The 22755-nt window shown below is 33.2% G+C and overlaps 1 non-coding gene across 1 annotated transcript; it reads right to left on the bottom strand.

The window, feature by feature from the left end:
• Window positions 1-14045: 14045 nt before the first annotated feature.
• LOC146394671 (U6 spliceosomal RNA) lies at window positions 14046-14152 on the bottom strand. Its single transcript, XR_014835975.1, has one exon. It is a non-coding gene; the product is annotated as a U6 spliceosomal RNA (small nuclear RNA).
• Window positions 14153-22755: the final 8603 nt, after the last annotated feature.

Here is a 22755-nt window from a genome sequence, read left to right as displayed (position 1 = left end):
TCTCTAGGAATGCTGGCACTATTCTGTTTGACTTGACTTTATGGCCTCTTCCCTATAGGTCCTGGTAGATGTCCTGGCAATTTGCAAAGCTTGTACCTTAAGAACTCTGCCAGGAGCCTCTCTTTCTTCCAGATAAACTTATGACTGCGTTGGGCACCCAAATGAGCTCCAAAATTTGGGGGAAAGGCTGCTGCCACACATCAGGGCCTCCCAAACCTTCTTCTTATAATAGAAAATGTCTGTCTGTGACAAACAGGACTCCTGTTTGGAAGTTAAAGCGAAAATGTCAAAGTTCCCATCATGGCACGGCAGAAATGAGTCCGACTAGGAACCATGAGGTTGCAGGTTCAATCCCTGGCCTCGCTCAGTGGGTTAAGGATCTGGCATTGCCGTGAGCTGTGGTGTAGGTTGCAGACATGGCTCGGATCTAACATTGCTGTGGACATGGCTTAGGCTGGCAGCTGTAGCTCCATGCCGCAGGTGTGGTCCTAAAAACCAAAAAAAAAAAAAAAACCAAAAAAAAAAAAAAAAAAAACAAAAAAAAAAAAGAAAAAAAGAAAAAGGGGGGGAATGTCATGTCACTTTCTGTCCTGTTTTAAATATTTGAATTTCTTTTCAATACATTTATTCTCAAGATTTGAAAATAATCTATTGCAAGAGTTAAAATATCTATGCTTTAATAAAATTTAGGCTTTTTCCTTTGTACAATCTTAATACACATACCCTGAATTCAAGTTTTAACACAATGTTGTAAGTATATGTTTTGCCTTGGTGAACTTATTTTAAGTTTTTAAAATCTAAGTTTATTTGATGAAAGTCGCAGATTGAAAAATGATCTCTTGCTTAGGGTCATCCCAACAACTGACCAACAACTGAAGCAGATTGAGCAATAGATCTATTTAATTGAAGAGAGCTTGGTCACAAGGAGAGCTACCAAAAATGATCTTTTTTTTTTTCCAAAAATGATCTTAACAAAAGAAGAAAAAAATGTAGATCTTGTTACTTGAGTGAAGAAATTTTTGTTGCAACCAATAGAGGGATTGTAAGGAATCCAAAACCTTAGAAAACTTTAAAATGGAAACTAGACTTAAGTTTACAAAATCTAACTGTACTTCAAAGATCTTATTTATTGATGCATTTATTGATATCCGATTAAAGTGTAAAGGACTTTGTTAGTAGGTGTTTGATGGTAACTCAACTGTGTTACTGATTAATATTGTTGTACATTTTCTTGGTTTTCTGACCTTTCTCTAATTCTTAGTTTCCTGTTCTTTGGTGAGTTTTTGAAAATAAAACAAGTGAAGAATGTTTTCATTATATAATCCCAATGTCATTCTTTAGTTATACTTTCTAAATTAAGGAAGTTTCCCCCTCTCCAAAGGTGTAATTATAACACATATAGCAAACGTGGCTGCCATTATAGTAGCATTCAATTACAAATTTAAACTAAGAACAGCTATGTGGCCTTCTGTATTTCATCCATGATTTATTTTTTCTCTTTTTACTGATACTGATAGAACTCATCTGAGATACTTCCATTTCTAACTGGCCGACACTATTTTTAAAGCATGTCAACTAATGTTTTATTTCTTTATTACAACTCATTTCAGAAACATGGACAAAGATCAACCAAATCATTTTAATTTTCTATGGTGAAAGATGAAAAGAACAAGGGCAATTGGGATAATATAATCAGGGGTATTTTTGACGTGCATGTGGTTGGAAAATGTTGGATAAATTTCTGTTGAGTTGGGGTAAAGTTTATCTATAACAGACTGGTTCAGGTCATTATTGCATTTAGTAATGTTACTGAGTCCCAATAAATTAGTTTTATGCTCTATAACACACTCTGGTCAGTAAGCAAAATAAATAAAATCCAAAGTTAATTAAAATTATTTGAAACTGATCTCTATGACTTTAAAGGAAACATCTCATTTTCAAATTTGTGAATATAAACAATTTTAAAATTATGCACTAATTTTTCAAAAGCTCAAGTTTTTATAAAACAGCATAACAAAATTCAGCTGGCAGGAGACTGACTTTTTCTGTGGTTCTACTGTTTCATTCTTGAAATAAGAAAAAAAGCTGGTCTCTAGCTTTCTGGTAGTAATTCAGCTTGACAAATCACCTGTATTTAATTAGGTAACTAATATTGTTATTTATAATATTTTCATATGATTATCTTAAAGCTATTGTTTTATACAGTGTCACGGTTACAAATTTGATACTAACATATTTCCCATTACAAAATTTACTGTCTTTAACTCACTTCATATTTGTATAATTATTTATAAGGTAGATCACAAAACCTGTCAGCATCTGACAAGATGCTAACAAGCTTTCCTCCACCCACTGTATACTATAGTTCTGTATTTATATAAAAGAACAATGATTTTCCTTAGAAAGTCTTCCAGAGGATAAAATAGAGCATTGACATTACAGCATAGTACAGTCATCCCTTTTTATTTGCAGGCTCCACATTAGCAGATTCAGCCCACCATGAATAGAAAATATTTCAAAAAATGTGGAAAGTTCCACACCAAAAAACTTGAATTTGTCACACATCAACAACTATTTATATAGCATTTACATTGTATCAAGTTTTTTTTTTTTTGTCTTTTTAGGGCCAAGCCTTGGCATATGGAGGTTCCCAGGCTAGGGGTCCAATCGGAGCTGCAGCTGCTAGACTACATCACAGCCATAGCAATGCGGGATCCAAGCTGCATCTGTGACCTACACCACAGCTCATGGCAACACTGGATCCAGAGCCCACTGAGCAAAGCCAGGGATTGAACCCATGTTCTTATGGATACTAGTCAGGTTCAGTAACCACTGAGCCACAACGGGAACTCCTATATTGAGTATTATAATAATCTAAGTAATATAACACTCTAGAGATAACTTAAGGAATACAGGAAGATGTGTATAGGTCATCTGCAAATACTATGACATTGTATATAAAGGAATTAAGAATCTGGGGATATTTATATCCCCTGAGTCCTGGAAAAAATCCTCTGCATGTAATGAGGGATAACTGTGGTGAAGAGACCGGTATGAGTCAGACACACTAGGGTTAGAATCTTAAATCTAACATTTAATTACCTGATAATTAAATGGTAACTTTGAACAAATTCCTCAGCCTTTCAGAGCCTCAGTTTCTTCATCTATACAATATGCACAAGAGTAATTACTATCTTATAGGGTCCCTGTAAGAAGGAGATAATAATAATGCATGCCTGGCTCCTAGCTAAATTTTATTGAACATTCATAAACAGTAAAAGCAATAAGGATAGTGATCATTGACTTACATCCATTAGTTTGAAGAAAATTCCTGAGGTGAGACCATTTCAAATGTGTTATATTTTTGTTTCAAATTCAAGTTTGTATTGTTTTTCAACTATTATCTACAATTCAATCTCACCCTGGCTTAAAATAAAAGTGAAATACTTTTATATTTGACATGTCCATACTTTGATTAGAAATTAAAGCTAACATAGATTAATATAATTTTAAAAACCTGAATCATGCACTCTGCTTTCCTTTCCCATATAGTTTAAAAAACTTTTATTTTGAAATGTAGAGTTACAATCAGCTGGAAGAAATAATACAGAGAGCTCCTATGTACCCTTCACCCAGTTTTCCCCAATGATAATGTCTTGTAAAACTGTAGTATAGCTTCATAACCTGGATTTTTGACATTAATACGATCATCTGATTTTGTTCAGCTTTTGCCAGTTTTACATACATTTATTTGTGTGTGCCCATATATGTGTATATAGTTCTACACAATTTTATTATATGGAGGTTGATGTGATCACCACATCAGTATATAGAACAATTTAATTGCTACAGATTCCTCATAATGCCTTTTTATAGCTATACCCTAATTTCTCCAACCTCCTACCTATAAATGGACTATGCAAAATGTAACCATTTGGTATTGACTGTTTTCATTTAGCATATTTTTTGGATATTCATCCAAGTTGCTTTGCATATCAATATTTTTTCTTTTTTATTGTGATACACCCATGGCATTAATGTACACTATTACTTACCTATTGAAGGACATTCAGTTGTTTTTCATTGTTGGTGATTAAAAATCAATCTGTTAATAACATTTAAGTACAGGTTTTTAAAAATTACTCCTTTCTTCCATCACCACTCCTATTGCTTTTATTTCCTCCACTTGTCCACCACCCTCTTGGATTGTTAAAGATTTAACTGCAGTTTTACCAGTACTTAACTGGTCATTTATCTCATTCAAGATAATAGGAAGAATGGAAGAAGGATCAAATTATTTGATCCACCTGATGGAAGTGGTGAAAAGGGATTAGTCTGGTTATTAGTTGTAAATAAATAAGAGTTTACCAGCTTCCTGTCATAAATAATATTCAGCCCTTAGCTATTCTTTTTTGAAGTGGCTGAGAGAGAGCTAAAAAATACATTTAAGAATCAGGAAGATCATGTCTCAAGTGGACATACACTAAAAGAGTATTTTATACAAGTTTTTGCAGTCATATATCATTAGTCAAATTTAAAAGGATTGAATTGTATTAATTTCTTTTATTTTTCTTTTGCCTTTTTGTCTTTTAACGACGCACCGGTGGCATATGTAGGTTCAGAGGCTAGGGATCAAATGGGAGCTGTAGCCACCGGCCTATTCCAGAGCCACAGCAACATGGGATCTGAGCCGCATCTGTGACTTACACCACAGCTCACAGCAATGCCAGACCCTTAATCCACTAAGTGAGGCCAGGGATCGAACCAGCATCCTCATGGATGCTAGTCGGGTTTGTTAACCACTGAGCCTCGAAGGGCACTCCCTGTATTGTCTTGATTTTGAGATTAAAGTCATGCCTTAATTACTTGATACTAAATATTGGGATTTTATTTTTATTTGCCATTCTCAAAAGAAGTCTGAATAATAAGGGCAATTTGAAGTGATTTATGAAATTTGAAACAACACACGGTGTGGTATTTGGAAAGACTGGCAGATGGAGACCTGCTGTATAGCACTGGGAACTCTGCCCAATGTTCTGTGATAATCTATATGGGAAAAGCATTTGGAAAAGAATGGATGTGTGTGAATGTACAGTTGAGTCAGTTTGTTGTACTGCAGAAATCATGACAACATTGTAAATCAAATATACTTCAATAAAACTTTTAAAAAATTAAAAAAGTAAAAAAGTGAACAGACACAATTATTTTTAAATATTTGGGTAACAGAAAGATAAAACATTTTTGCCTAGATCACCATCCTTCCTATCAGAGCTACTTGCACTGATTTTTCAATTTCCTTTGAAATAGAATCCTACAAACATACTGTTTTCTTACTATACTTTTACATTGGACTGAAGTTTGGGTTCTTTCACCTTTGGTTTCTCTTTGCACATTTCCCATATTACGTAATCAGACATTGGAGTATTTTGTTTTGTTTTTCATCTTTGTGGCTATTTTATAGGCATGGGTTGGCAATAACTATTTACTTTCATCTCTAACATTTATATAGCAAATCTTCGTGTAATGAGATTTAAAAAGCACTATGCCTATGGGCTATAAGCTGGGGCTTAAAAATATTTTTAACTGTGGAATTTTTAAAAATCATAAAAATCATTTAGTATGATATAATTTTGTTCAATTAGTCACTTTTTGCTCCGCATTTTAAAAACTCATCACAGTTGATTTAGCCTCTGAAGTGTGTAGATTAATTGAATTTCCTGAAGGTTGGCTGCTTAAATGTTTTTCCATTTACCATCATAAACACTGGGGTCCTGCATTTTGTCAGTATTATATAAGCATAAGGAAATTAGGTGAGTTTCAATGGTCAAAATTCTCCCTCATCCCATAGTAATGCAGCCTGCTGTGCTCCAGCTGCCTACCCTAATACCTAATTCCATTTTGAGAAAGATGCTTTTCTGTGCGATACAAAGTATATGCAGTGCTGTCTGCATAAAGATATTGTTCATAAGAGGATAATTGTAATTAGAAAGTAAAACAGGTTTAGAATTCAGCAAAAATCAGTTATAAATAGAGCTTTTAGAATGTTTCAGAAAATGATGATTTCAAAGACATATGCAAAATACACAATAAATGTCTTCTAGTAAATAGCTGATTTAAAAATATGCAGAAATAGTCAATTATTAGGACATTTTTGAATATATATTTCTTGAAATTTAACTTTAAATTTATCTTTAAATTTATCTTTTTATCTTTAAAAATAAACTTTAATTTACAGAAATAAAATTTTAGTTTATATTGTATCTATTAGTTTAAACAAAATTTATTTCAACAAATATATTTCTGTTAATTAAGAGACAGAGTATATTTTTAATATGTAACATTAATGAAAGAGGGGATAAAATTAATGGTAGTGAATTTATGATATTAAACCTAGTAAAATAATCTAAAGAAATATAGGAATGTGTACTTGCATTTAACAAACAAATTCAACAATAAGAAGATTTTTATATTGAAAGCTTTGTATTCACTAAAATACAATATGTTCTTTTAACACGTTTTTAAGGCTCTGTTATTGTAAATACATACTTAAGATGCTTCTTTGAAGATAGTCTGACTATTTATATTCAATTATTGCCCATTATCAAATTAAATCATTAAAATATTTCAGGGACAAATGTTTCATTTCAGAATATCTCAAAGACTAAGTAAACATTGGCAAAAATACTTAGTAGTTTATTCTAATTCTTGTGAGATAATTTTCCTCTCTGTTCTCAAATGTCACATCCATAAGCACAGCTCTAATTTCATCTTTGAGTTAATTTTTCCCTAATAAACTTTTACAAACTGCTGTTCTTTTATTTATATATAATGTATACTTAACTGCAGAACTATGGCTCCTAAAAGACAAGATTAAATATGAAATGAACACCACCATGGAAAGCTGAGGAAAGACATATGCTAATGTGCATAAAATGAAAACAGAATCCTGAACAGTTCTAATTTTTCCTTTATGTTTTTGATTATACTCTTCTCATTGCACCACATATGGGGAAAATTCTTTCAGTAAATACTAACACTTCCTACCTTTGCATTCATTTTTTTTTCCTGTAACTGGATTGAGTTTGAGTTTTTTCTTATTTTACTATTTTTTTATTATCTCCATTTTATTTTTTTATTTTTTTCTCCTTTTTTATTTACAATGATTTTTTAAAATTTTTTACTTTTTAGGGCCACACCCGGGGATTATAGATGTTCCCAGGACAGGGGTAGAATCAAAGCTTCAGCTGCAACCTACACTACAGCTCATGGCAACACTAAATCCTTGACCCACTGAGCAAGGCCAGGGATTGAACCCTCATCCTCATGGATACTAGTTGGATTCATTTCTGCTGTACCACAATGGGAAGTCCCTATTTTTATTTTTGTTTTTATTATAGTTGATTTACACGTTTACAATATTCTGTCAATTTCTGATGTATGGCAAAATGACCCAGTTATACACATTCTTTTTCTCATATTATCTTCCATCATGTTCCATCATAAATGATTGGATATAGTTCCCTGTGCTATACAGCAGAACCTCATTGCTTATACTTTCTGCTACTTTTCCATTCTATTCCACAGGTCACAGTTGAGGAGTTTGCTTTATATTTCTGTTGTTATTTCCAAGTACTGGTTTATATTCCTTAGGATTACTGAATGATAATTGATTAAGAAGTTTTTTCTTTGCTTATTTGCTACAGTTTACCATTTGGAAATAATATGTAGTTAATGGTTAATTATTTTAAGAGACTAGCCATTCACTTCAGTCATTTTGTGTAGCTGAACAATCCATGAAGCTTTGGAGAATTTATACTTTTGCACATAACTCTACTAACCAAATTTATTCACAATGTAAGATGTAAACAGAGAGGTGCTGTATCTATTTTCTTATCAGCAAAAAATAAAACAAAACTAAAATAAAAGTTATTCTCTAAACTTGTAATCTGAGAGGAGAATATTCAAAATGTGTGGAGGATAACTCTTAGAAGTTAATTCAGAATTTGTGGGCCTTTTCTATACATATTCCTTATCCTTATGGTCCATTGGCTATGCGATGTGGGCCTATGTATTCATGAGCTTGTGTCAATAATTGCAGTGATCTAACATAAACAGACCTTTAATGAATGTGCTGAGAATTGTAAATCTTTAATCATTGAAATTTAAGAGGATTTGAAGAAATGGAAATATATTCCATTGGGTTGGAAAAAATAATATTGTAAAAATAGCCATACTACACAAAGAAATCTAGACTCAATGAAATGCCTATCAAATTACCCATGTAGTTCTATTTTTCATAGAACTACAACAAAAATTGCCAACGCAATCTGAGAAAAAAAAAACAGGCATAACTCTCCCAGACTTCAGGCAATATTACAAGGCTACAGTAAACAAGAAAAGTGTGGTACTGGTACCAAAACAGACATACAGACCAATGGAACAGAGTAGAGAACACAGAAATAAACCCAGACACTTATAGGCATTAAATCTTTGACAAAGGAAGCAAGAACATAAAATGGGAAAAAGACAGTCTTTTCAGCAAGTGGTGCTGGGAAAGCTGGACAGGCACATGTAAATCAATGAAACTTGAACACATCCTCACACCATGCATGAAAATAAACTCAAAATGGCTTAAAGACTTAAACTAAAGAAAAGAATTCGAATTCCTAGAAAATAACATAGGCAAAACATTCTCTGACATCAACCTTACAAATATTTTCTCAGGTCATTCTCCCAAAGCAACAAAATAAAAGAAAAAATAAACCAATGGAACCTAAACAAACTGACAAGCTTTTGCACAACAAAGGAAACCATAAAAAAAAGACAACTTACAGAATGGGAGAAAATAATTTCAAATGATACAACTGACAAGGGATTAATATCTAAAATATACAAACAACTTATACAACTCAACAGCAAAAAAGCCAATAACCCAATTGAAAAATGGGCAAAAGGCTTGAACAGATATTTCTCCAGAGAAGCTATACGTTTGGCCAAAAAGCACATGAAAAAAATGCTCAACATCCCTGATTATTAGAGAAATGCAAATCAAAACTACTATGAGGTACCACCTCATACCAGTTAGAGTGGCCATCATTAATAAGCCCACAAATAACAAATTCTGGAGAGGGTGTGGAGAAAAGGGAACCCTCCTGCAACTGTTGGTGGGAATGTAATTTGGCACAACCACTATGAAAAACAGTATGGAGGTACCTCAGAAAACTATATATAGAACTACCATATGGGAGTTCCCGTCATGGCTCAGTGGTTAATGAGTCCAACTAGGAACCACGAGGTTGCGGGTTCAATCCCTGACCTTGCTCAGTGGGTTAAGGATCCAGTGTTGCTGTGAGTTGTGGTGTAGGTCACAGACGTGGCTCGGATCCTGAGTTGCTGTGGCTCTGGTGTAGGCTGGTGGTTATAGCTCCAATTAGACCCCTAGCCTGGGAACCTCCATATGCTGCAGGAGCAGCCCTAGAAAAGGCAAAAAGACAAAAAAAAAAAAAAAGAACTACCATATGACCCAGCAATCCCACTCTTGGGCATATATCCAGACAAAAATTTCCTTGAAAAAGACACATGCACCCTTATGTTCACTGCAAAACTATTCACAATAGCCAAGACATAGAAGCAACATAAATGTCCATTGTCAGATGATTGGATTAAGATGTGGTATACATACATGATGGAATACTACTCAGCCATGAAAAATAATGAAATAATGCCATTTGCAGCAACATCAATGGAACTAGAGACTCTCACACTAAGTGAAGCAAGTCAGAAAGACGAATACCATACGATATCACATATCTGGAACGTAATATACAGCACAAATGAACCTTTCCACAGAAAAGGAAATCATGGACATGGAGGACAGACTTGTGGTTGACAAGGGGGAGGTGGAGGGAGTGGGATGGATGGAGTTAATAGATACAAACTATTGCCTTTAGAATGGATAAGCAATGAGATCCTGCTGCATTGCACAGGAAACCATATCTAGTCACTTATTGATGGAGCATGATATGTTTATGTGTGACTGGGTCTCCTTGCTGTACAGTATAAGATTGACAGAACACTGTAAACCAGCTATAATGGAAAAAAATAAAAAATCTTTAAATAAGAAAAAAGAAAGTGTATTTTTAATCCTGGAGAAAAGCTTAAAGTTTTTTCTCTATTTTTCCAAGTATCAGATGAACAATTTTATTTAATTTGCATATAAAGTTTAATTTACTAGGGTTAAATGTTATATCTCTGTGTATATATCTCTGTGTATATATATAGCCTGAAAGACCTATCTGCGAACCATAGTTATTTCCATGCTTTCAAAATTCCATATTTCTGTATGTGTTTATTCACATACATATATAGAGATTTGTGTGTCTTTGTGTATAAACAATGTTTTTCAGTCAGGTTTCCAATTTGTATATGTGTAATGTGATATCAACTAAGTAAATCCACAATATTTTCTTTTTTTGATAGGAGCATGCATACAGTTATTACCTTTATTTTCTGAGATATATTAGATCAAGAAGTTATTTGATTACATATATATGAATACTTTTTATTATAAAAAGCAATTTTATTATAAACATAAAAGTTTAGCAGAAGCAGAAAAAATTTCTATATTTAAAGCAATAGTTTTTTTACTTTGGCAGATTTTTGATATAGATTTCACAGATTATTTTCCAAATATACCTAATCTTATCTCAGCATTTTCAAATCCTAATAGAGGTTTGAAAAGTGATTGAAATATTTTAGTAAAGTTGGAGCAATAGTTCAGTATTTTACTCTCCCCAAAATGACTACCTTTTGCTACTTGTTAATCCTGACTGCCCAATCTTCATTGTTGTTTATTTCCATAATTTATGATTTAAATTCCTAGTAGAAAGTCATTTCAAAAGTACCTAAGGAATGCCTTCTATGTGCCAGATTTGGTGATAAGGAGTATAGACCTTGGAGTCAGATCAATCTGTGTTCTGAATCTACCACTTTCTAGAAGAGAGTCTGTAGGATGTGGATCATAATATAAGGTTATAAGAGACTTAACATATACTAATTCCCCCCATGCTTCTTCACATCTTTGCTGGAATATTGTTTAAAATGTCATCCTAAAACTGGATAAAGGTAGTCTAGCCCAAGACTTTGTGCTTAAGCTGAATCTTAGCCTTTGCCACAATTTAGCAACCCCATTTTACTTGCCTTATCTTCTCACTGGCTCCTGTTTCACAATGACCATATCCTTTCCCCCTTAAATACCATTTCCTTACCCACTCTTTCAATCCAATGACCACAAGCCTTTCTTTACTAAGTACATAGAAAAATTATTTTCATCTACCCCATTTTCATCTAAAAATGTTACCTGTGTTTATCAATTTTCATATCCTTCCTTTTGTATTTCTCTTTATTTTGTGTACTTTATCTCTTCTCAAGCCCCAAAAGACCATTCTCCTACATTTATTCTCTGACTCTTCATCCAAATTCAATATTTCTCCTTGCTCCTTCTTTCTGTTATTCTTTATACAAGCGCATATTTTCATATTTCAAAATAACCTATGTTTTATTTTGCCACCCTTGTTAATTACTGTTCTATTTTTATATTTTACCTGCCAAGCATCTTTGAACAAGCTATCTATACACAATACTTTACTTTAATTGCTACTGACAATTTATTTTCCTTTCTCTGTTTTTCACAAAAGTGGCTCTCCTTCAAGCCAAAGCTAATGCTCAGTTCTTTTAGTCTTTTTCTTTATTTCCTTAATGTAATGTTTTAGTAGATAATGGAGTCACATATTCCAAAAATTAAAACATTACAATAATAAATATATAGTTCTTATTCCCACCTCATTCGTATCCACCATGTTTTACCATCCTCATATCCAATATAGGACATTATTTTCTTCCAGATTTACTGAGGTAAAATTAGCAATTAAAATTGTACATATTTAAATGTATATATTTATATGTGATGATTTGATATGTGTATACATTATGAAGGATTCATCAAAATCAACATAATTAGCATATTAATCACTTCAGAGTCACCTTTGTGTGTATGTAATGATAATATTTAAGATCGACCCTCTCAGCAAATTTCAAGTGTACAATATAATATCAACTATTTTCTGAGATGGAGCTTATTCGTCTTGTAAAAGTGAAACTTTGTAAGTGGGTTATTTGAGGTCCCCTACTTTTATTGTATTGTTATGAAATTTTACCTTCAAATCTGTCCATATTTGCTTTATATATGTAGATGTTCTGACATGGGTACATATACATTTATAACTGTTATATCCTCTTGTTGAATTGACCCTTTTATCTTTATATGATGAAGGTCTTTTTCTCTAGGGACAGTTTTAGATTTAAAGTCTTTTCTTTCATATAGCCATACCTGCTTTCTTTTGGTTGCCATTTGCCTAAAATAGCTATCTCCATCCCTTAACTTTTAGCCTATCTGTGTTTTTAAATTTGAAGTGAGTCTCTTGTAGATAGCATATTGATGAAACTTGTTTTTTTCTTAATCCATTCAGTCACTATGTGCCTTTTGATTGGTGAGTTTGATTCATTTACATTTAAGGAAATTATGTGAAGACTTACTATTGCCATTTTGTTTATTATTTTCTGTTTTGCTGTTGTTTTGTCCCCCTCTTCCTCTCTTGGTGTTTTCCTTGTTACTTGATGATTTTATTTAGTGACTTGCTTTGATTCCTGTCTCTTTGTCTTTCTGGTGTTATTTTAGTTTTTTTTTTCTTTTAGCTCAAGTCTTGCATAAATTATCTTGTAGTTAAAACCTTCTATTTTAAGTTGACGATAACTTAGCTTCAATCCCATACTAAAATACTAAACTTCTATTCTACCCCACACACTTTGTGTTCTTGTAGGTGGAGTTTGCTTCTTTTTACACTTTGTATCTACTAACACATTTTAAACTTTTATATTAAGGTTAAAAATAATTTACACACCATCATTGCAGTCTTACTTTAATCTATGTCTATATATTTACCTTCACCAATAAGATTCACACTTTCAAATGCTTTCATGTTTCTGTTTAGCATGCTTTTATTTCCATTTGAAGAACTTTCTTAAATATTTCTTGTAAGGAAGGTCTAGTGGTACCAAACTCCCTCTTAGGAAATATTTTATTCCTCCTAGATTTTTTTTAAATTAAAAAAATTATTATAGTTGATTTACAATGTTCCATCAATTTCTGCTGTACAGCAAAGTGACCCAGTTCATATATATATATATATATATATATATATATATATATATACACACACATACACTTTTTTTCATAATATTTCCATCATGTTCAATTACAAGTGATTGTTTCCTGTGCTATACAGCAGTATTTCACTGTTTATCCACTCCAAATACAATAGATTGAATCCACTACCCCCAAACTCCCAGTCCATTCAACTCCTTTCCTCTCCACCTTGGCAACCACAAGTCTGTTCTCTATGTCCATGAGTTCATTTCTGTTCTGTAGATAGGTTCATTTATGTCATATTTTATATTCTACATATAGGTGATATCATATGGTATTTGTCTTTCTCTTTCTGATTTCACACAGTGTGAGAATTTCTACTTCCGTTCCATGTTGCTGCAAATGGCATTTTGTTCTTTTTTATGGCTGAGTAGTATTCCATTGTATATATGTACTGTATCTTCTAATTCCATTCATCTGTCAGTGGACATTTGGGTTTTTTACGTGTCTTGGGTATTGTGAATAGTGCTTCAATGAACATAAGGGTTTACCAAGTAATTTTGCCAAGTGTAGTATTCTTGGTTGGTATTATTTTTCTTTCAGTACTTTGAATGTATCATCTCATTATCTCATGGCCTGCAGAATTTCTCCTGAGAAATCCACTGATGGTCTTATGAGGGTTCCCTTGTATATGATGAGCTGATTTTCTCTCACTGCTTTTGAATGTATCTCTTTGTCCTTGACCTGTAGCAATTTGATCATAATGCATCTCATCAACATTTTGGTTGATCCATTTTGGTGTTTTTTTAGCTTCATGAGTATGAAGGTTCTTTTTCTTCCCCAAACTGTGAAACACCTCATAAATTTGTGTGACATCCTTGTGCAGGGGTTGTGCTAATTTTCTCTATAAAGCTCCAATCTCTGCATATGTGCTGCTGAAGTCAGAACATCTTATTTTTTATAGCATTATTTATATATTATTGTATTTTTATTTATGCAAATATAAGAAAACATGTGTGTTATCTTACTCCCATTTTACACAAAAGATAACATACCATATATATTGTTTAGTAGTTGCTTTTTTTTGCTTGTTATATTCTAGAGGTATTTGCAGTACATAGTGATATCCTTTATCAATTATTAATAGCTGTACTATGTTCCATTCTGTGGATGAAACATGAGTAATTTCATTAGTCAACCATGGCTATCCACTGAGCTGCTTTCAGCCTTTGGCTATTATAAACAGTCTTGCAACCAATGCTTTTGTACATATGTTATTTCATGTGTGCTCATTTGTGTATATGTGTGGGTGTGTGTGTATTGTATAGGTTTGTTTCCAAAAGTGGTAATGCTGAGTCAAATGACATACATTTGAAATTTTCTTAGGTAGTACCAAACCCTACCCCATAGGTGTATCATTTTGTTTTTCCCACAAGTTATGTATGAGAATACCTATTTCCTTACCATGAAATAGAAAGAGTGTGTTGTAATCTAAAAAGAGGTGGTATTTCAGTGTATTTTCAATTTACTATTCTCTTATTATGTGTAAGATTGAGCATATTTTCATATTTTAAGGACGATTTCTATTTCTTATAGTGTGAATTTGTTCATGTTTTCCCCCTATTTCATATTGAGTTTTTTTCCTGACTTCCATGAGAATTTTATATGTTGAAGTTATTAGATCTCTTTCTGTCACATTAATTTTATCCCCTCAAATTATCACTTTTACTTGAAATTTCATAGGTTTTTTAAATAAAGATTTACATTTTTTTTCACATACTCAATTTTATCAATCCTTGGAATGTAATGGTATACACTTTAAGGTATGAATATGGCTTTATGTGTTTCTATATCACTACCCAGTTTCCCCAAAACCATGTATTACAGGAATTCTCTTGTGGTGCAGGAAGTAAGGACCCAGCATATTCCCTGCAGCAGCTCAGGTCACTGCTGTGGTGTGGGTTTTATTCCTGGCCTGGGAACTACCACATGCCACAGGTGAAGAAAAAAAATGTATTACAGAGTTTGTTTTTATTCACATTGTTTCCATGTATAAGCTTATATCTAGAAAATGTATTTTGTTCAAATGGTTAGTATATCCCTTTTAGTACAACCCTGATATAATTATCCAACATTTATACTATATTTCTAATCTGATAAGGCTGTGTTTTGTATTGTTTCATGAAATGTTCATTCATGTGAGGCCACAAGATAGAGGAGAGGATCAGGAAAAATATATTCACAGATTCTAGAGACAGAAGGCATGGTATGCTATGTATTGCTACATGGGATAAACAACTGGGTGTTAAAAAGGCAGAAGACAAGAGCAAAGGGAAGGTTTAGGCCACAGTCTTTATTGGGTTTTCTGCATAAAAAGCAAATCAGGGAAAATTTAACAGATCAATATTGGCTAGTTTGAATAATTTCAATGGGATTTTGGCTATAGGGTGCTATCCCTAGTTTCCTGGCACCTGGATCTTAGATGGTTAAGGGAGAGTAATATTATTTCCTGGCATGTATGGGTCAAATAGAGGAAGTATGGCTTTGGACTGGCTAGTTTAGATATTAAAACCTGCATCCAGATGTGCCTTTTGCTAAATCTAAGAACTGGCTCACCCTGAGAGGGGCAGTCTCCTTTCACCAGCTAGAAAGAAGGTCAAAACATCATAATGAGAATCATATATAGACCCTGAGAGGCAAACATCATTTTTTTTTGTCGTTTGTATTTTTAGGGCCACACCCAAGGCATATGGAGGTCCCCAGGCTAGGGGTCTAATCAGAGCTGTTACTGCCAGCCTATGCCAGAGCCACAGCAATGCCAGATCTGATCTGTGGCTGCAACCTACACCACAGCTCATGGCAACACCAGAACCTTAACCCACTGAGTGAGGTGAGAGATCAAACCTCCAACCTCATGGTTCCTGGTTGGATTTGTTTCTGTTGTGCCATGATGGGAACTCCCCATTTCATTTTTTATATCATGTATTAGCTTTATCTTTTCTTGGACTTCTCTTAAATGGAAGTATATAGTATGTACTTTTGTGAAAAAAAATTTAAAAGGTTTTATTTTAATTTAACCTAATTTTATTAATTTTATTTTATTAGTATGTACTCTTGTATTTGGTGTCTTTGACTCAAAAATGTTTTTGAGGAATCCCCATCATGGTGCAGCGGAAACAAATCCATCTAGGAACCATGAGGTTGTGAGTTTGATCCCTGGCCTGGCTCAGTGGTTTAAAGATCTGGTGTTGCCATGAGCTGTGGTGTAGGTTGTAGATGCGGTTTGGATCTTGTGTTCCTGTGGCTGTGGTGTATGCCTGCAGCTGTAGCTCTGATTGGACCCCTACCCTGGGAACCTCCATATGCCACAGGTGCAGCCCTAAAAAGCCAAAAAAAAAGTTTTTGAGATAAATTCATATTTTTGTTATTTTGTTGGTTGGTATTGCATTGTTTTTTACTGCTATGTAGTATTCCATGTCCTGGAAATATCAGATTCTATCTATATCTGTTTAATATTGTTTACAGCCTTTAAGTACAGTGAATAAACCTGCTTTCAACAGGAGTTCCCTCTGTGGTGCAGTGGATTAGGAATTCGGCTGCAGTGGCTTAAGTATTTGTAGAGGTGTGGGTTTAATTCCCAGCCTGACACAATGGGTTTAAGGATTTGGTATTGCCACACCTGTGGGATAGGTTGCAGCTGAAGCTTAGATAATATCCCTGGCCTGAGAACTTCCATATGCCATGGGTGTGGCCATAAAAATTTTAAAAAACTTGCTTTCAATATTATTATACACCTCTTTTTGTGGGCTTCTGTTTTCATTTATATAGGGTTAATTGCTGGGATATTATATATATATGATAGATATAATATATATTATACACATATATAAAATTGTACATAATAAAAATTACATATAATTTTCTATTTTTCTAAAAGTGGTTGTAGCATTTTACACTCCTGCAAGCAATATGTGTTCCATTTGCTCTACATCCTTACCAGCATTTCATGTATTATTCTTTTTAACTCTAGCCATTCCAGCTTGTGTAAAATACTCTTTTTTTTTCTTTTTTCTGATGACTACAGGTTGAACATTTTCTAATTTACTAAGCCATTTGTATATTTCCTTTTATGAAGTGTCTATTCAAGTCTTTGGTTCTTTTTAATTGATCTGAGTTTTTAAAAATTGTCAAATTGTAGGAGTTAGTTATATATTCTAGTTGAGCCCTTCATTTGATATGTGGTAAATTATTAAGAGTATTAACTACTTCAAGTGTTGTTTTATAATATAAGTCTTTGTATCCTCAATGGCAAGCTCTATATATCCCCTAGTTCCAAATGTAATCCTGGATTTCAGTTGATTTATAATTTTATACAATATAATAAACAATTTATTTCAAATCTTGATTTTTGTCTTAACTCTAGTGCATTATTATAATATCATCATTATCTCAGTCGTTCAATTAACACTTTTTTTTTTTTTTGGTCTTTTCTGCCATTTATTGGGCTGCTCTTGCGGCATATGGAGTTCCCAGGCTAGGGGTCCAATCGGAGCTGTAGTTACCGGCCTACACCAGAGCCACCGCAACGCGGGATCTGAGCCGCGTCTGCAACTTACACCACAGCTCACGGCAATGCCGGATCCTTAACTCACTGAGCAAGGGCAGGGATCGAACCCTCAACCTCATGGTTCCTAGTCGGATTCGTTAACCACTGTGCCACAACAGGAACTCCCAATTAACACTTTTTGAGAACATTTTATTTACCAAATAGCAAGGCCAGCACTGGGACACAGCATGAAAAATGTCAGATATGATTCCTCTCTAAAGTAGTAGATATATACACATAAATCATAGGATAATTCAAATATTCCTCCAGGTTACATGCTTTCTCAGGATGCTTTGCTTAGAACTAAACATATCTTTAACCGAAAAGTAGGTAGAATATTACACTTCTAAGCATAGTTCTAATTAGAAACAGCATTTCCATATTTGAAAATTTTGAACCCTGTGGAAGATCAGAGGTGAGGCACATGGGCAAGAATGAAACTAATTTTAGTGTTCAGAGTCTAGGGCAATGCATCTCAAACTGTCTCTAATGAAGAAATCATTTATTTATTTATTTATATGTATTTATTTATTTTAGGGCCCCACCTATGGCATATGGAGGTTCCCAGGCTAGGGGTCCAATCAGAGCTACAACCGTCAGCCTACACCACAGCCACAGCCATGCAGGATCCAAGCTGTGTCTGCAACCTACACCACAGCTCACAGCAGCGCCAGATCTTTTAACCCAATGAGCAAGGCCAGGGATTGAACCCTCATCACCATGGATGCTAGTCCAGTTCACTAACTGAGCCATGACGGGAACTCCTATTTGTATATATTTAAAGGTCTTCAAACCCTTTTGGGTTAATACTTTTGTAAAATATACTAAAATAATTCAGAATAACAGTCCTATTTTTGGATGTTACAGAAAAGTGAAATTGCCACAGAAGTTTCTGAACACATTTTCCCCCCTAAATTTCTGTGCTACTTGTGCACCAGTAACAAATTGTTAGGCTATTCACACTGGTCTAGAGACCACATTTTAAGGAACATTGTCTAGGGGATAAAGCAAAGTGGATTCTAGCTATGAGGTTGATTATATACTATAATTGAAGCATTAAGCTACTCTAGTAGAAAGGAAATATAAAAAATAATTAATGCGGTAGATATAAATTTAAACATATCAGATAATTCATTTACACATTAATTTATTAAATTCCCCAAATACACTGTCATCTTGAATGAAGGAATGAAGTTTTATTCATCTTTCTATTTCCACTACTTTCACAATTAGTGTTTGAGGAATGAATGAAAAAATAAATATGTAAGGATATTCTGGGCTTAAGATTAAAATCTATTTTGAAATTAGAATATTTTCAGTTTTGTGAATGATGAGCTTATTTTTAAACATTCAAAGATGATGTATTTTAGATGCAATGAAATATATGGGCTCTATTTTGTAAAGATAGTACAGACATTCCACAAAATATTTTTAAACAAGTTAACAAATGATTTAGCTTCTCTTGGAAATAGAGGTCACAAAAACCACTCAATCAATCCAGTACTTGTCATATTATTTCATGGAAAATTAATATCTTAAATACTCTATAAACATCCAATATTTACAAACTTGATCATGGTAAATATACCAGAATTTCACAAGCATTGACATATGAATCCTAGTGTATTAGGATCTTTAACTATTTCACAGATAAGATAATCCTTCTTGAGAGAATTGTGAAAATAATAAGTAATTTGGATTTAAATATTATCATTGAGAATTGAGTCTATTTGTATAATTACATTGTCAGCATTACTTTCATTTTTAGCACAAGATTCCCCTCACCCTCTTGCCCCTCAAAAGGGCAGTTCTGATGTTACACAAACAATGAAAATAGATTTTCAGTAGGATCTGCTTTTAGTCTGGCTTTAGTCTAAATTACTGGTAACCTAGGCCAAAATCATAAATTCTGGACCTTAGTTCTTCATTGTTAAAATGAGGGGATTAGAGTGTTCACCAAGGCCCCTTTCTGTGCTATCATTAATTAAATAACTCTGAAAATAATTCAACCTATACTCACTATGGCAATGTACAATTCACTATTAAGAGTAGTAGATTTTAAAAAAATGTATCTTACCTTAAAGAGCTTAGTGAATTATAATTTGGCAAAGAGATGATAATCAAATGAATGTATAATATGACAGAAAGTGGTAAATTCTTAAAGAAAAACAAAGCATTACAAAACACTGAAAATAATGAAGGTCTATCACAGAGATGAAACTGTACAAATAAATAAATGAAGTTTTTATTTTGACATAATTATAGATTCATGTACAAATGCAAGAAATAATACAGTTAAAGCCTATGTATCATGTACCTAATTTCCTCCAATGGTAACATCTTGCAAAATTATAGTATAATATAACGACTATGAAAACGGACTGGTAAAACCCACCAATGTTTTTCAGACTTCACCAGTTTTATATGTGCTCATTTATGTATGCATATATGTGTGTTTGTATTTTCTTTTATCCATGAGAGCCAAGAAACAGAGAAGTTCAACAACCACAAGTATCCCTCATGCTACCTTTTTTATAACTACATCTAGCTCTCCTAATCTCCCAAAGTGGAATCAACTAGTATATAAACTGTTCGTATTTTTTTTTCATTCACCATAACTCACTGGAGATGTATCCAAATTGCTGCAATTGTTCATTCTTTTTTTTTACTGAGTAGCATTTAGTGATATGTTTACCAAAGTTTAACATTCACCCATTGAAGGATGATTGGTTTGTTTCTAGTTTGGGGGAAATAAAGAATGGAGCTGATATACAATGACAAACTAGGAAGAGTCAAGCCATCATTGTTCCATAGAAACATTAAGTAAACAATACAGACTGACTAATACAGCTTTGTGTGTGTTCTGAAAACAAGGAGCCTCAGCAAATAACCAAATCCTAAATCAAGAAGAAGACACTCATCATTTGTATTTCTCCATCTGACTTATTTCACTTAGCATAACATCATTGAAGTCCATGTTGTTGTAAGTGGCAAAGTTTCATTATTTTTTATAACTGAGTAGTATTCCATCACATATATATGGCTGAGGAGTATTCATTACATACTCATTACATACATATATACATATTACATTATATATATATAATGAATACTGAATAATATTCATTACATACATACATATATACATACACCACATCTGCTTTAACCATTCAACTGTTGATGGGCATTTAGGTTGCTTCCATATTTTGTCATTATAAATAATGCTGCTGTGAATATTGGGATGCATGCATCTTTTCAAATTAGTGTTTTTATTTTTTTCAGATATATATCCAGGAGTAGGATTACTGGGTCATATGTCAACTATATTTTTAGTTTTTTGAGTAACCTCTTATACTGTTTTACACAGTGGCTGCACCAATTTGCATTGCAGAACAGTGTACAAGGGTTCCCTTTTCTCCACATCTTCACAAATATTTCTAATTTGTGTTCTTTTTGATGAAAGTCATACTGACAGGAGTGAGGTGATAACTCATTGTGGTTTTGATTTGCATTTCCCTTATGATTAGCAATTTGAAATTCTTTCAATGTGTCAGTTGTTAATCTGCATGTCTTCTTTGGAAAAATGTCTATTCAAATTTTCTGACCGCTTTTTAAAAATCTAGTTGTTTGGTTTATTGATGTTGAGTTGTATGAATTGTTTGTATATTTTGGATATTAACCTCTTATTTGTCATATAATTTGCAAATATTTTCTCCCATTCAGCAGATTGTTGATTTTGTTGATGGTTTCCTTTGTTGTGTGAAAGTTAAGTTTAATTGTGTCTCATTTGTTTATTTTTTGTTTTATTTCCTTTGCTTTAGGAGATAGATTCAAAAAATATATTGTTATAATCTATAATATGTAGAATCTAAAAATTTAAACTAGTAAATATAATAAGAAAGAAACAGTCCCACAGATATAGAGAACAAACTGGTGGTTACCAGTAGGGAGAGATGAGGGAGGGAAAAATATAGGGGTAGGGGATTAAGAAGTACAAATTACTAAGTATAAAATAAGCTACAAGAATATATTGTACAATACAGGGAATATAGTCAATAATTTATAATATCTATAAATGGAGTTTATCTTTAAAGTGGTGAATTATACTTTACTAAAAGTAAAATAATAAAAAATAAATTAATTAACTAAAGGTAAATAAAAATAAAAAAGATATATTCAAAATGGTAGGAAATTTTGTGGCATTTTGCTCACATTTGCCACATCCCTCCCTGTAGGAACATGGTGGGAGGAAAGACAATTCTTCATTCTCTCCCACAGTATGGAAGGAAAAGAATGAAACCCATTTGCAATGCTCTGGTCCCTATGTGGCTCTGTATCATCCAACTCAGAGCTCAGACAGCATCAGCAGCATTACTCAGAATTCATGTTCAAAATGCAGAAGTCAGTGGCATATGTTGTGGCTTATGAAAATGGCAGGAGGACTACAGATATGTGGATACCTGGGCAAGAGGCTATTAGAATAAGAATACAATACAAAATCTAAGGCCCCAAGAAGAATCAGGGATGAGACTTTATGAGAAATAAGAATCATCATAAATAGGGAAAAACTAAAAAAAAGCACACACAAGCTCAGGGAAGGTACATGCAAAAAAAAAAAAAAAATCTGAGAAGACTTTTGAGTCTTCATGCCAGGCTGATTAGTGAAAGTCTTCATCCACACAGACTACAAAGATTGGGAGGGGGGTGATTTTTTTTTCAATTTTCAGTAACAGATCACAGGCATATATAAAAAGAAAACATGGCACATTCAATTGACCAAAATTAATTTCCATAAATTACTCTAAAGCAACACAAGGTTCAAACTTACTGGAAAAATAGTTTTTAAGATGGTTTTAAATATGCTCAAAGAGCAAAGGAAAAGATAGACAATGACCTAAAGGAAATAAGGAAAACAGTATAAGAACAAAATTAAAATATCAACCAA

The sequence above is a fragment of the Sus scrofa genome, chromosome X, assembly GCF_054392235.1.
Source record: "Sus scrofa isolate SSC_HxYL_T2T_F1_AM1 chromosome X, Sscrofa_HxYL_maternal_Yorkshire_Landrace_v2.0, whole genome shotgun sequence".
NCBI classification, from domain to species: Eukaryota; Metazoa; Chordata; class Mammalia; order Artiodactyla; family Suidae; genus Sus; species Sus scrofa.
This window is presented reverse-complemented; position numbering and strand designations above follow the sequence as displayed.